This window comes from Apium graveolens, chromosome 2, assembly GCF_009905375.1.
Source record: "Apium graveolens cultivar Ventura chromosome 2, ASM990537v1, whole genome shotgun sequence".
Classification (NCBI taxonomy): Eukaryota; Viridiplantae; Streptophyta; class Magnoliopsida; order Apiales; family Apiaceae; genus Apium; species Apium graveolens.
The window spans coordinates 14,876,298-14,893,139 of NC_133648.1; positions in this window are offsets into that span (position 1 = coordinate 14,876,298).

A 16,842-nucleotide genomic window follows, 5' to 3' on the forward strand; every position below is an offset into this window, starting at 1 on the left:
TGTATTTATGGAATATTTAAAAGTGTAATAAAGATTTGAATAATTAAATAAAATGTGTGTATTGATTTTGGAAGCAGTTACTGATTGTTATTTAATTATTTATGATTTGTTGTTATGTAGGATTGAATTGTGTGATTTATTAGTGACTTATATGATTTTATTTCGCTTGTAAAAGTGATTTTATTGTAATTGTAATTCCATAAATACTTGGTTATTTCTAAAATTGGTTTTATAATTTTATTATTTCAATAATTATTTTTAGGACTTTATAAAATTGAGAAATCAATATTCCACTAATAATTTATTTTTAAATGATTTTCTGAGTGTGTTTACTTGTAAAATCAATATTTAATTCAGGAACTCTTTAAAAATCATGGAACTTATATTTTATTAAGTTGGCATTATTCTGAGAATTTTAAATTATTTTGGAAATTTTCGGGAATCGTTTCACCGCTCTTCGTTTCGTTATTTGTTTAAAAGCGGATACGAAGAGCACCTTAAAAAGTGTTTTAAAAATTTCAAAAATTATGTCTTTGTAAACTTCGGGTTATTTATGACATTTTGATATTATTTTTGTAATTTTCGGGAATTGTTTTTCGTGCACCTCAACCCGTTAATTTTGAATTTCGGGGCAAACCAGGGTTTTAAATCTTTATAATTATCACAAAACCAACGTGTCAGCTTCTCAGTATTTGTATTGACACGTAAGCTGGAGAAAGGAAAAAAAAATAAAATTAAAGGAGGGTTTCCCCTTTCACTGTGTTACTCGGCCTGTTGTCTCTCTCTCTCTCTCGAAATCTCTAATCTCTCTTCTCTCCTCTCTCGTTATCTGTCTCCCTCTGTATCTCTCCTTTCCCGTTTCTTTTTCCCCATTCTTTCTCTGTTTTCCGGCGTTCTTCTTTGGCTTCCCATGTTACCCCGGTTTCGTCGTCACCGTGCTTGTGTTCCGGTGAGCTTGGTGACTCTGTTGCTCAGTTGGTTTATGCATGTATATATATTAGTATATATGTGTGCCCTGTGTAAGGTGTGTGTGTGTGTGTAATTATGTTGTGTGTGTGTTTCGTGATGGCCCTGAGGCCGTGTGTGCGGTGGAAGATGGTTGTGCAGTGTGTGCAGCTGTGTTCATGGTTGTTGGGTTTGGTTCTGTTGTTGGGTTTCCTTGTTGGGCCTTGTAGTTGGCTTGACTGTTGGGCTGGGCTTTGTAGTGGGCTAACAGTTATAATTTTAATTCCTATTCTCTTTTTCTGCAGGAAAATAAATGATTAGTATTCGTGAAATTAAAACTTTCGTTGCGAGAAATAATATTAATCGGTATAATTTATTTGGGAACCCGTATTATATCGCGCGCCAATAAATTGTGCCGCCATTGACGATGAACTTCAGTGAGTCAACGGTGGACGGTGATGACGATGTTCTGAGTCCTAAATTGTATAAATAAATAAAGTAATTACGTAAGTATTTTAGGACCTAAATAATTAATTTCGAATAATGTTGGGATGCATGTTGTATAAAATAATGGAGTGATATTGTGAGTTGTTGTGGATTATTGACGTTGATTGTAATCGACGGGTAGTCTTATAAACAAATAAGATGCTGCCAAAATTTTCACAAAATATATTGTAAATGTACATAATTATGTTCTACGTGTTACCCGTAATAGTGTTCTGAATACGTGATTATGTGATTATGTGTATAATGATTATACGAGTCGGGTTATCGGATTGGGTAATTAGGATTTTAGGATATCAAACATGTCGGTATAACTAATTAGGGCACACTACAAGAAATATTGAATTAGACAATGATTTTCCACCGTTGTCTAAAACATGAATTTTTCGTTGTCTATCCGGGGGCGGTGTGTTTGGCACTCATACAATGGTTATGCACCATTGTAACAAATACATCACACAACTGAATATAAATCCTTTGTCTCGTTTTATTCACACAACGCATATGACCCTTTATAATATTCTACAAACAACAGTTTTTTAGCCGTTGTAACAATTTACAGACACAATAGTTAAAAATAGTGTTATGAGAATTGACTCCTACAACAGTTTATGTATTTATTTCATCTAGTTACACATTGGTTTTTATTAAGAAACAAATGTATGAGATACTTTACGCAACCGTTTTTTGTTTTTTGGGTATTGTGTTTTAGCAATGCTCACAACAACTTTACGCAATGGTGTAAAAGATTTAAACCATTGCAAATAATATCAAAAGACAACATTTTTGTTTAAAAAAAACTATATGCACCGAGACAACAACGGTTTTCATCATTTTTAATGTGGCTTTCACACAACTGTTTATAAAATTAATCTCATTATTTAAATTAAACCAGTTTTTAAATAAAATGGTATTATAATAATTCAATTATTATTTCACAATTAAAATTAAATTTACAATACAAAGGTTCTCTACAAGAATTACAATTATAACTTAAAATCTATTTCTACTAATGCTCATTAATGTACACATTTTAATAAGCTTGGCTATTGAAAAAAGTCCCATTTCTGTTGGATCAGTGGCTTGCAAGTCAAGCTGGATGTCGTCGAATTCCCTCTTAAATCTGTCTTTAGAGCTTGCGTAAATAATTTTGCTCGTTACCTTGGACACCTTTGCAACCATATATAGATCATAAATAACTGAACTTAAAGAAGTGGAATGCAAATAAAGCAAATTTAAGACCTTGCATTTTGTACTTACCATTCAATGAAGAAAATTCTGCTCTTCTGCCAATTCTCTACGGTCATAAAATCATAGTCATAAATTGCATAATGACACTCATCTTCTGGAAGGCTAGCTTCATAAACATATATTGAATGTAAAAGCTCATGTACTCAATGCAAGAAAAGTATAACACGGGTTCACAGAGCAATTACCTGCCGAAAAGGTACATATAAAGGTAAATAAGACACTCTACGCCATGTTCTACTATCCCTAAAGTAGAACCCACCTTTGATAATACCTATTGTTGATGATTATTGATAAAATGCTAATTATTTATAATATAAAGAGCATACATATATTAGTCTAGTAAATTAGTATCAATTTCTCCATTCTTACTAGTATATTCCTGTCACCACTCCAAGAATCATTTACATCACCACTTCATGGAGATATTGGCTCCCTTCCTCTCCTGCTAAAGCCAGAGCCTTTATCCCTCATACACATTTCTGAACAAACAAAAGACTTTTTTGTAATTATAAAAAGACTATCGAATAATAGTGTTTATATTATAGACAGATAGGTGAGAAGCAAACCTTGTTTATTACTGTCAGTTTCACTATCATTATCTTCAGAAGTAAGAATTAAATACTACTATATCACAAGGTAAATCACCTGTGTTGCCATAAGCATGTGTATAAAACTTATCCATAATGAATGTTTACAATGTTCAAAGAAGAAGAAAAACCCAGAGAGAACGAAACATAAAATTAACAGCAAAGGATATTTTTTCTTATTGCCTAAATCACTTGCTCTATCACGAAGATGAGTGAGCCGCAACATTTCTGATTCAAGCCACTGGATCATAAACATTATACATCTTTAGTATTAAAATGAAGTGCAGTTATGTATAATGCATTAAAAGAACAAAACTAATAAAGATAACTGCTCCAAGACCACAGCCCTTGATCTGCACAAGGCGCTTCTGAATCCAGTCGGTTTTAAGAAGAACATAACATTCCTAGTATATATAGCATAGGCAGAACAAGTTTTGCAAAATAACATACATATGTCCATTATCTAGCTATAATCTATAAAACCTGTGTAGATATATGTACTATATAATTCAATTATATGGCCTGACAAGGCAATCTAGGTACTAAAAGCCGTTCATAACAGGAAAATTGTTTTGGCTGAATCATTTGCAATTAAGTTAATAATATGCTTGCTTCTCTGAAATTATTAGATTACAAACGAAAATACTTGTGGAAAAAGAATTAAGAAAGTATGGAAACTACGTAAAAGTCACAAATAATATATGCTAGTATTCTTAAAAAAAACTAGCAGAAGTATGAAGCTGATCAATTTGAAATGTTTCATATTTTCAAGTTATTCAGCTTGGAAATGGAGAAGGAAATCAAGGTCACACGGAAAATAATCATCACAGTATATGTCAGACTCAAAGTATGAAGTTGTACCATTGAATTATCTGTAATAGCCAGAAAACATGTCCCTCTCCAATTTCATCTTGAAGTCATAAATTAATTTGAGCTATTACTACCCGTGGCCCGTGGAAGAAGAGAAACAGCTCCTCTCTCAGCTCAGCATTTGAGTACTTCTTGTATATGAGCTTTCAGCTTATTCTCTGCTGCACCTGAGTGGAACCTAACCGGTTCTTTAGCACATTCCTTGTGTTTAACAACCACAAAATTAACACACATATATAAGTGTCATTCACTCAAAATTATGGCTGAAGAACACTATGGAATTTAGACAGAGGAGTTTTTTGTGTAAAATAAAGGACCATCAATTTTAAAAATCTTCAATTAGTTAAACCAAAACCTAGAAATAATCAGAACAAAACTCCAAATAAAGCATATATATTTACCAATTCATTCAGGCGCCCATTTTGAAGCCCAAATTACCTGCAAAATCAGCCAAAATTATTAATTTCTATTTAACCGGAGCCCCAGATCGGAGCCATAGACATGTCCAGGGGAGAGAAATAATTCCAGACATCTGAAACACCAAAAAATCATGCTTTCATATAGAGAGGGGGAGAGAGAGAAAGAGAGCATCCATAGAGAAAAGACAGTTGTAGAAAGAAGTATTATTGAGTAGTTTTTTGTTTTGGGGGAAATGACCGCCCAACAATTCACTACAAGCCGTAAATCATTGTACTTCAACTAGAGAAGATGAGGTCTAGATTGAAAATAAAAGTGGGAAATATTTTATCAGATTTAGAAGTAAAGACGGGAAACAAAATTTTGTGAAGGGGAAAATGATTGAATAACCTAGAGAAAGAAAATATTGGTATGACATTACTAAAAAATTAAATTTTAAATAGTTATTTATTAAAAAATGAGTATAAATTATATTAGTATAAATCATTTAACTAAGAATAAAATAAAAGTGAGTATAAATTTCAATTTTTTTATTTATTTTTATAATGATTAATGTCAAAATATTTTAATATTTGAATAGTTGAAGAGACACCTATTAAAAAAAATTATTTTATCAATTTTGTGTTGTTGAGTAGTATATCTATTAGTCTTTTCTATTTATATCATGCAAGATGAATTTAAAATTTTTTAATATTTTTTTATATGACTAAAATTAATATATCCTAACATTTGTACAGTTGGATTATCGAAAAAAACATTTTAAAAATTAATCTTGTAAATCAGGAACGAGTCTCATTGTCGGGAGTGGTACTTTTACTAGATTTTTCTAATCCTCACGTGCAAGATGAATTTCAAATTTGTTAATAATTGTTTCGTATGACTAAAATTGATATCTCTTAACATCCGTACGGTTGGATCGTCAAAAAAGTCATTTTAAAAATTAATCTTGTAAACTGGGAACTAGTCTCGTTGTCGGCAGTGGTACTTTTACTCAATTTTTCTAATCCTGACATGCAAGATGAATTTAAAACACGTGTTTGATAATGTAAGTTTTTACATGCCAATCACTTCTCTTGTACATGTCAGAGTTTTTACATGTCAGAGTTTCTAATCAGAGTTTTTACATGTCAATAGACAATGGTTTTACCGAAAAAGACTTGTTTGTACAGGTTCTTACAATGGATTTTCGCCCAAACCGTTGTCTTATATTTTGTCAAAAAGGTTGATGTCATGACACAATGGTTTCCTAAAAAAAGGCTTGTTTGTACCCTTTCGTACAATGGTTTAATTTTAAAACTGTTGTCTTATATTTTAGAAAATCATTCTTGCAAATTTTAAACCCCTATATCGAATTAAATTAAGAAAAAATGAAATATTCATATGGATCGACATTAAATGGCTCGTTTCACTTTTCTTTACTCATACGATGTCTCTGTGTAATATTGTAAACTTAACAAGTCCCGAATATTTCATTTGAATAGTTATCGACTATATTTCGAAAGTAATGACGGGATCTAGGTACGTATATGATTACGATACAATATATTATAACAAAAAAATATAAGTTATTTATTTCGTATAACCTTAGTGATATTTAAACATGTGTTTGATAGTGTGAGTTGTTACATGCCAATCACTTCTCTTGTAGCACATTTTGAAAGCGTACGGTAACGATTTAAGTCCCATTCAAGTCTTTGGGATTGTCAAGAAATTTGATGTCAATAGACAATGGTTTGAACTAAAAAGACTTGTTTGTACAGGTTCTTACAATTGATTTTCGCCCAAACCGTTGTCTTATATTTTGTCAAAAAGGTTGATGTCATGACACAATGGTTTCCTAAAAAAAGGCTTGTTTGTACACTTTCGTACAATGGTTTAATTTTAAAACTGTTGTCTTATATTTTAGAAAATCATTTTTCCAAATTTTAAACCCCTATATCGAATTAAATTAAGAAAAAATGAAATATTCAAATGGATCGACATTAAATAGCTCGTTTCACTTTTCGTTACTCATACGGTGTCTCTATGTAATATTGTAAACTTAACAAGTCCCGAATCTTTCATATGTATAGTTATCAACTATATTTCGAAAGTAATAACGGGATTTACGTACGTATATGATTATGATACAACATATTATAATGAAAAAATATAAGTTATTTATTTCGTATAACCTTAGTGATATTTAAACATGTGTTTGATAATGTGAGTTTTTACATGCCAATCACTTCACTTGTAGCACATATTGAAAGCGTACGGTAACGATTCAAGTCCCATTCAAGTCTTTGGGATTGTCAAGAGAATTGATGTCAATAGACAGTGGTTTGAACTAAAAAGACTTGTTTGTACAGGTTCTTACAATTGATTTTCGCCCAAACCATTATCTTATATTTTGTCAAAAAGGTTGATGTCATGAAACAATGGTTTCCTAAAAAAAGGCTTGTTTGTACACTTTCGTATAATGGTTTAATTTTAAAACTGTTGTCTTATATTTTAGAAATTCATTCTTCCAAATTTTAAACCCTTATATCGAATTAAATTAAAAAAAAATAAAATATTCAAATGAATCGACATTAAATGGCTCGTTTCGCTTTTCTTTACTCATACAGTGTCTCTATGTAATATTGTAAACTTAACAAGTCTCGAATCTTTCATATGTATAGATATCGACTATATTTCGAAAGTAATGACGGGATTTACGTACATATATGATTATGATACAACATATTATAACAAAAAAATATAAGTTATTTATTTCGTATAACCTTAGTGATATTTAAACATGTGTTTGATAATGTTAGTTTTTACATGCCAATCACTTCTCTTGTAGCACATTTTGAAAGCGTACGGTAACGATTCAAGTCCCATTCAAGTCTTTGGGATTGTCAAGAAATTTGATGTCAATAGACAATAGTTTGAACTAAAAAGATTGTTTGTACAAGTTCTTACAATGGATTTTCGCCCAAACTGTTGTCTTATATTTCGTCAAAAAGGTTGATGTCATGACACAATGGTTTCCTAAAAAAAGGCTTGTTTGTACACTTTCGTACAATGGTTTAATTTTAAAATTGGTGTCTTATATTTTAGAAAAGCATTCTTCCAAATTTTAAACCCCTATATCGAATTAAATTAAGAAAAAATGAAATATTCAAATGGATCGACATTAAATGGCTCGTTTCACTTTTATTTACTCATACGGTGTCTCTATGGAATATTGTAAACTTAACAAGTCCCGAATCTTTCATTTGTATAGTTATCGACTATATTTCAAAAGTAATGACGGGATCTACGTACGTATATGATTACGATACAACATATTATAATGAAAAAATATAAGTTATTTATTTCGTATAACCTTAGTGATATTTAAACATGTGTTTGATAATGTGAGTTTTTACAAGCCGGTCACTTCTCTTGTAGCACATTTTGAAAGCGTACGGTAACGATTCAAGTGTCATTCAAGTCTTTGGGATTGTCAAGAAATTTGATGTCAATAGACAATGGTTTGAACTAAAAAGACTTGTTTGTACAGGTTCTTATAATGGATTTTCGCCCAAACCGTTGTTTTATATTTTTTAAAAAAGGTTGAGGTCATGACACAATGGGTTCCTAAAAAAAGCCTTGTTTGTACACTTTCGTACAATGGTTTAATTTTAAAACTGTTGTCTTATATTTTAGAAAGTCATTCTTCCAAATTTTAAACCCCTATATCGAATTAAATTAAGAAAAAAGAAAATATTCAAATCGATCGACATTAAATGTCTAGTTTCACTTTTCTTTACTCATACGGTGTCTCTATGTAATATAGTAAACTTAACAAGTACCGAATCTTTCATATGTATAGTTATCGACTATATTTCAAAAGTAATGATGGGATCTACGTACGTATATGATTACGATACAACATATTATAAAGAAAAAATATAAGTTATTTATTTCGTATAACTTTATTGATATTTAAACATGTGTTTGATAATGTTAGTTTTTACATGCCAATCACTTCTCTTGTATCACATTTTAAAAGCGTACGGTAACGATTCAAGTCTCATTCAAGTCTTTGGGATTGTCAAGAAATTTGATGTCAATAGACAATGGTTTGAACTAAAAAGACTTGTTTGTACATGTTCTTACAATGGATTTTCGCCCAAACCGTTGTTTTATATTTTTTCAAAAAGGTTGAGGTCATGACACAATGGGTTCCTAAAAAAAGGCTTGTTTGTACACTTTCGTACAATGGTTTAATTTTAAAACTTTTGTCTTACATTTTAGAAAATCATTCTTCCAAACCTAAATCACCTTCAAAATTTTTTTTATTTTTTTTTTAAAAATTTCTATTTTTTTTTAAAAAATTCAGGCGGGAATCCAAATAAAATAGAGGGGAAACGAAAATTTTAATTTTTTATAAATCAACGGCTAAGAATAATCTATTCATAATCTAACGATAAAGAAATTGTGACTTTTTTTTTAGTTTTATATAAATAAAATTTACAGTAAAATAACTTAAAAAGAAACGTGATTAGTTTAAATTGAGACATAAATTCAGACAACGGTTTTGGTGAGCTCTGTTGTGTGATAGAATGCATACACCATTTATTAGCGGAAACCATTGTCAGATGTGTCAGGAATTAGTTTTCCTAGAATTAATAATTCAGAATCTTTGTCTGAAGTATCTATGTGAAGGTTTTTTTAAAAAAAACTCTCAGGTAAACATATAATGGTTTTACAAGAAAACTGTTGTCACCTATATTCTAATGGAGGTGATTCAGACAACAGGTAATACACTATTGTGTGACACTCATTTACTCAACAGAGGTGATAAACAATTGTCTACATGTTTTGCTTCTAACAATGGTTTTTCAGCACCATTGTCTAAAATACATGAACACATGTGTTTTGAGCCACCGTTGTCTAACTTGCACAACAGTCATGACAATTAGTTGTCTAAATTCAAAGCGAGCACAATGGTTTATTATGACATAAAAACAACTTGTATAAGAGAAGTCACACAATAAGCTGAACTATAACCATTGTCTCATTGGAGCACACTGGTACCATGTAGACAACACTTTGGAAAAAGTTTAATCACCATTGTAAGAAGGGAAGTCGCACAATGCTATTCAGTCAACGAATCATTCACCGTTGTCTGATGATTTGGGACAACAGTTTTTTGATCAACCATTGTGTAAGTAGTGTTGTCTGATTCAGTTTCTGGTGTAGTGGTACTCTGTATTTGTAGATCTCGGTCGAGTTTTCCCAGGATCAAAGTCAGCGTGAAAGCTACTTAGGGTTTTGTAAAGCGTTGCAATGCAAGTACCCTTGACCATTCTTTTATGGTTCATTGCATATGAATAGCTAAATGTTTTACTTTCGTAATGGAACAGAAATAATTTAAGTTGCGTATCCCCATAGTTATAAATCACTGTTTCCAAATTATTTTAGGGAGAAGTAACTTCGAAAGGTACCTATCTCGAATGAAATGATTTATGAACTGGATTTTATATGTGTGCTGGTTAAATAAATGATTTTGAAAATGAGATAGATACAAGTGTTTCAAAAACTGAATAAAATGGTCAGATATGGGATACATTGGGGCCATAGTAGGCCTATTGAGGTGGCATGAGAGGCTAATTCGGTTGCGCGCACTCTTAAACCGATTAGTCCAGCTAGTCAGGGACCTAGCTAGTCTCTGGCAGTTAGAGTCGTCTGGTGTTGATAGCCTAATCAACTATCTTCACATATCCGCCACGTATCTGATTGGGATTTGTGATTTACATAAGAGCATAAGTAGTTAATACATCGGTTTTATAAAAGTGATTTGCATGCTAAAATTGGACTCTGGTATTTACACAACACACTACTATGTTGTTTTGATATAGCATGCTCGTTAGTGATATCCATTTATCTCTAATTTTCATTACATAATGTTGATATCATGATTACAGCTCTGTTCCTATTCTCGTTACATTATTGCTTTTACTCCGTTATTCATATGTTAGTACTGCTAAGCGATTATGCTCACCCTTGCAAACTGTTATTTATATCTGACATTTGCCTAGAAGACCAGTCAGACAAACCCATGTTCCCGCCCCTACTGGACCCGGATCTTCTGAGGTAGTTTGTATCAGACCCGTGAGTTGCTGAACAAAGTTAGAGTGTGTTAGATGTTAAATAAATGGGTTGTAATAGTGTGAATCTGAATTATACTTGAACCTGGATCAGATCTTGGTTTGGGGTCAAGTTACTATATTTTAATAATTATCCTGTTGTTTATATTTTGGTTATTGTGTTTGGTGACGTCAACTCCTGACCCCGGGGTTGAGGCCGTCACAAAGACGATCCGGTTTGATACCCGTATTGGATAATTATCCAAACCGGTCTTTTTATAAAACACTTTATACGAAAATAATGTAATAATATCCCGTCTTTCGAGAATACGGGTTTTGTTAATTCATCGAAATAATTATCGTATCGAAAATTGTACGCTGGGATGCGTACGGGTCAAACCGTAATCCGGATCGAAAAAGTCAAAACAAGGAAAATATCCGGAATTACCAGATTAGGTTAGGAAGGAGTTTTCGGAAGAGTTTCGGGTTGTAAAAGCGTAAAAACGGTTAAAGTCGGACGATTCCCGGCTTTATAAAATAATTTTGAAATAATTCAGAAATAATTAATAAATTCACAAATCAATATCAAATCATATAACACTCCAAAAATTACCAGAAAAATACCTTAATTATCTGTATTTTATTCTAGAGATAATAAAATTAACATACTTATACTTTACCACATTTAAGCATCCACATATCCACACCAATCATCCAATAATTCACCAAAAAATACATAATAATCACATAATAATCATTTATTGATAAAAATAATTACACACGATATCCCGAATATTACATTATGGAGCTCCAAATTTGAAAATATGAGCCTGTTATATAGACATGTAAACACACTAAAATCATTAACATAGAACTCATATTCAAAAGAGCAGGAGTTGATACATATGTAAAACACATAGCCTTGCAAATTAAGCACAAGACTATATATAAAAAAATGCTATCATCCACCAAATACAAATGTAATCATTAGATAATAGATATAGCATGCAACTGGTCTAGTCACCCACGCTCATAAAATTTAAATTAACAAGAGAAAAACAAGATATGCTGGAACTCATGCACCAATGCTAACACTAGAGGAATATTATATAAAATACAAATGAATGTTAGTGGCAAAACCACAACCAAGGTCATCATCAATAGAATATACATGAAAACAAAATTAAAACCAACAGTAGCCTAATCCTCAACTAACAAAATAGTGTGGTTTAATACACCAACTACGAAAGGCCGCACCAATTTAGACAAGAAAATAAGCATGGCAAAACAAACTCTCATATATAACATGGAAAATGGGAATCACGTACGCAAAATGACCAAGCAAAATAATAGAGTAAAAAAAACTATTATGACATGTCACTACAAAAAAATTGCAATCAGACAATGGCCGACAAACAACGGTTAAAAAAATGTCATCCTAGAAAATCATACAACGGTGAATAGTTATGTGAGCTCCAAAACAAAAACTGTTATCTATCTTTTTTTAAACTGTTGTAAATATTGTATCCTCTCATCGATTCAGATAACAATTTTATAAATATAGTGTTATTATAAATTTTTAACACAACGATTACAAACTTCTATCATTATGTTAACCTTTAGGGCCTTGAGACAACGGTTTTCACATTACATTATGTAATTCAGACAACAATTTTTCAAAAAGGTTGTCTTCTAAACCATCAAATAACGGTATAAAAACAATTGGCTAAGGAATTTGAATGGGCACCAAGTATTGAGCTGGCACCACGTGATAGGTGTAAAACTTTCCAAAGGATTTGGGTGGGTAAAAGAGAGCCCTTCATTGAAGTGAGATTAGATATCAGCCGTTAGATCGAAAAATAGGAGATATTCTTACACAACGATTTTATGTTAAAATACAACTATTGTCTTAGTCGATCTTATATAAGCTATTATATATTATGTTGTGTAATTCAGACAATAATTTTTAGAGGGATTGTCTTACGAACCTTCATACAACGGAATAAAACAGTAGTCTGAAATAGTTCTTTTAGAATTTCAATAAGCACCACGTGATGAGGTGGCACCCCGTGATAGGTGGTAAAAACTTTACTTGGAATGCTAAAGTGTGCAAATGACAGCCCTTGATTGAAATGAGATTAAATATTAGCCGTTAGATTGAAAAAAGCTGATAATCTTACACAACGTTTTATAAAAAAACATTTTCTTAGTTGATCCTGTACAAGATATTTTAATACAAACCATTTTCTATATGCCTAGTTCGAGAACCTTCTAGAAACTTTGTTTCTCACACAATAGGTTTCTAATAAAACCGTTGTGAGAAGTATTATTTTATAAAATGATATTCCTGATTAATAAGATAAATTATTCAGATATTTTTTCGATGATCCAACCATACGGATGCTAATATATATCAATATTATTCATATTAAAAAATTAATAAAAAAATTTAAATTCATCTTCCATGTGAGGATTAGAAAAATCTGGTAAAACTACGACCCTTGACAACGAGACTCGTTCCCGATTTAAAAGATAAATTTTTAAAATGAATTTTTTCACGATCTAACCGTACAGATGTAAAATATATCAATTTTAGTCATATAAAAAAATTAATAAAAAATTTCAAATTTATCTCGCATGTGAGGAACAGAAAAATTTAGTAAAAGTACTTCTCCTGACAACGAGATACGTTCCCGATTTACAAGATAATTTTTTAAAATAATTTTTTTGACGATCCAACTTAACTAATGTTAAGATATATAAGTTTTAGTCATATACAAAAATTATTAAAGAATTTCAAATTCATCTTGCATGTCAGGAATAGAAAATTCTAATAAAAGTATCGGTCCACACAATGAGATTTGTTCCCAATTTAAATGATAAAATTTTAAAACTTTTTTTTTCACCGATCCAAATGTACATGTGTTAAGATATATTTCAAATTCATGCTGCATGTCAGGAATAGGAAAATCTAGTAAAGGTACTGTTCTCAATCCACGAGACTTGTTCCTGATTTACAAGACAAATTTTGAAAATATTTTTTTCGATAATCCAATCGTACAGATGTTAAAATATACTAATTTTTGTCATAATAAAAAATTATTAAAAAATTTCAAATTCATCTTACATGTCTAGAATATGAAAATCTAGTAAAAGTACCACTCCCACCAACGAGACTCCTTCCCGATTTATATGATTAATTTTTAAAATAATTTTCTCGATGATCCAACCGTACAGATGTTAAGATATATCAATTTTAGTCATTTAAACAAATTATTAAAAAAATTCAAATTCATCTTGCATGTGAGGCATAGGAAAATCTAGTAAAAGTACCATTCCCAACAACGAGACTCGTTCCCGATTTACAAGATTAATTTTTAAAATGATTTTTTTGATGATCCAACCGGACGGATGTTAGGATATATCAATTTTAGTAATTTGAAAAAATTATCAAAAAATTTCGAATTGACCTTGCATATCAGGAATAGGAAAATTTAGTAAAAGTGTCTCTACCAATAACGAGACTCGTTCCCGATTTACAAGATTAATTTTTCAAATTTTCTTTTCGATGATCCAACTTAACATATATTAAGATATATAAATTTTAGTCATATAATTTTTTAAAAAAAAATGTCAAATTCATCTTGCATGTTAGGAATAGAAAAATCAAATAAAAGTACTAGTCCCGACAACGAGATTCGTTCCCGATTTAAAAGATAAATTTTTAAAATAAGTTTTTCAAATATCCAACCATACGGGTGTTAAGATATATCACATTTAGTCATATGAAAAAATTAATAAACATTTTTAAATTCATCTTGCATGTCACGAATAGGAAAATTTAGTAAAAGTACCACTCCCGACAACGAGATTCAATCCCGATTTAAAAGATAAAGTTTTAAAATAATTTTTTCAAAGATCCAACCATACGTGTGTGAAGATATATCAATTTTAGTCATATAAAATAATTAATAAAAGTCTTTAATTTCATCTTCTATTTCAGGAATAGAAAAATCTACTAAAAGTATCACTACCGACAACGAGAATCGTTCCCGATTTACAAGTTTAATTTTTATAAATGATATTTTCGATGATCCAACTTAACCGATGTTAAGATATATAAATTTTAGTCATATAAAAAAATTATTAAAAAATGTCAAATTCATCTTGCATGTCAAGAATAGAAAAATCTAGTAAAAGTAACCGTCCCGACAACGAGATTCGTTCCCGATTTAAAAGATAAATTTTTCAAAAGATTTTTTCAATAATCCAATCGTACGGGTGTTAAGATATATCAATTTAGTCATATAAAGAAATTAATAAAAATTTTAAAATTAATTTTGCTTCTCAAGAATAGGAATAGGAAAATCTAGTGAAAGTACCACTCCCAACAACGTGACTCGCTCCCGATTTACAAGATTTATTTTAAAATGATTTTTTTCAACGATCCAACCGTATGAATGTTAAGATATATCAATTAAAGACATATGAAAAAATAAAAAAAAATCAAATTCATGCTACATCTCAGGAATAGGAAAATATAGTAAAAGTATTGTTCCCAACAACGAGACTCGTTCCTGATTTACAAGATTAAATTTTCAAAGGATTTTTTCGATGATCCAACCGTAAAGATGCTAAGATTTATCAATTTTAGTCATATGAAAAAATTATTAAAAAATTTCAAAATTTTCTTGCATGTGAGGATTAGGAAAATCTAGTAATAGTACCATTCCCACCAACGAGACTCATTCCCGATTTACAAGATTAATTATTAAAACAATTTTTTTGACGATTTAACCATACCGATGTTAGGATATATCAATTTTAGTATATGAAAATATTATTAAAAAATTTCAAATTCATCTTGCATTTTAGTAATAGAAAAATCTTATAAAAGTACCAGTCTCTACAACGAGGCTCGTTCCCGATTTACAAGATTAATTTTTAAAATAATTTTTTCGATGATCCAACTATACAGATGTTAGGATATATCAATTTTCACTACCCCATAGATGTCGTATAGGCCCAACAAATGTTACCATTGCTAGCCAAAGCCCTAAGGTAACATAAAAATGATGTTGCTGTTTTTATCAACTTATCTTTCGCCCCTAAGGTAACATTTTTTTGCCCTTCCGCAACATTAAATTTTGTGTTATAATAGGATTAAAAGGTAACGTCAAAGTATGTCTATAGTATCATACTATATATGTTACCTTTGTACTTAGAATTTGCAAAAAAAATTGAGGCCCACATGTGAGCCTACCTATGGGCCCCACATGTGGGCCACAAAATCATTGTAATATTTTTTCCCTACAATAACAGTTTTATAATGATTTGTATTATATTATGCAATTTTTTTTAACACTGAAGTACCTAATATAACATATTTCTCAAAAACAATTTTACATAATTTGTTTAGAAATTGAACATGCCATTAACTTGCTTTTCATACAAGTGAACAAAATAAACAAAACTGAACAAATGTTGATTCTAGAACTGGAAAATTAATCAAATTGTCAATAAAAAGCCGATGACGTTGTACTCTGGATACCTCTAGTATGACCAGTATTTCTTCCAGAAGCAAGCTTTACATTGAGTAATAAAAGGTTTCCAATTGGGTCGGAAAATGCAAGTCCTCAGAGCCTGGTGCTTCATTACTTAGTTCTTTAATGAGTTTTATATTGCTCCTGACGGAGAAAAAAAGGTTCCTTTAAACATATGAACAAACTGTCCGAAACCACATTTGGTAGTTAAAGAAAACTACATACCTATACAAAACATATTTTTCATAAATTTTTGCAAAGTCAACCTCAAGTTTAAATTCCACCACTGCAGAGCTAATTTCCAGCATACATGTTGCTGGATTTTGACTGTTTACATTTTGGAATTCCTGAAATGAACAACAACAAGTATACCATTATTATTTAGTTTGGCAAAAATATACATATTTGTACCAGTTGAAGTTGTAATTACAGTCTAGAAGTGTACAAGAATAACCGGGTGCTTGTTTGCTAACTAAATTAAACTAATAAGAAATTAATAAGTGGGATTTAAGATGATAAAAAACAATTTAGAAAATCATAAGTATCGCAAATATATATATCACTCAGTATTTAATTGGAGGCCTCCCTGCAAAAAGGACAAGAAAGAAAAGAAAGAAAGAC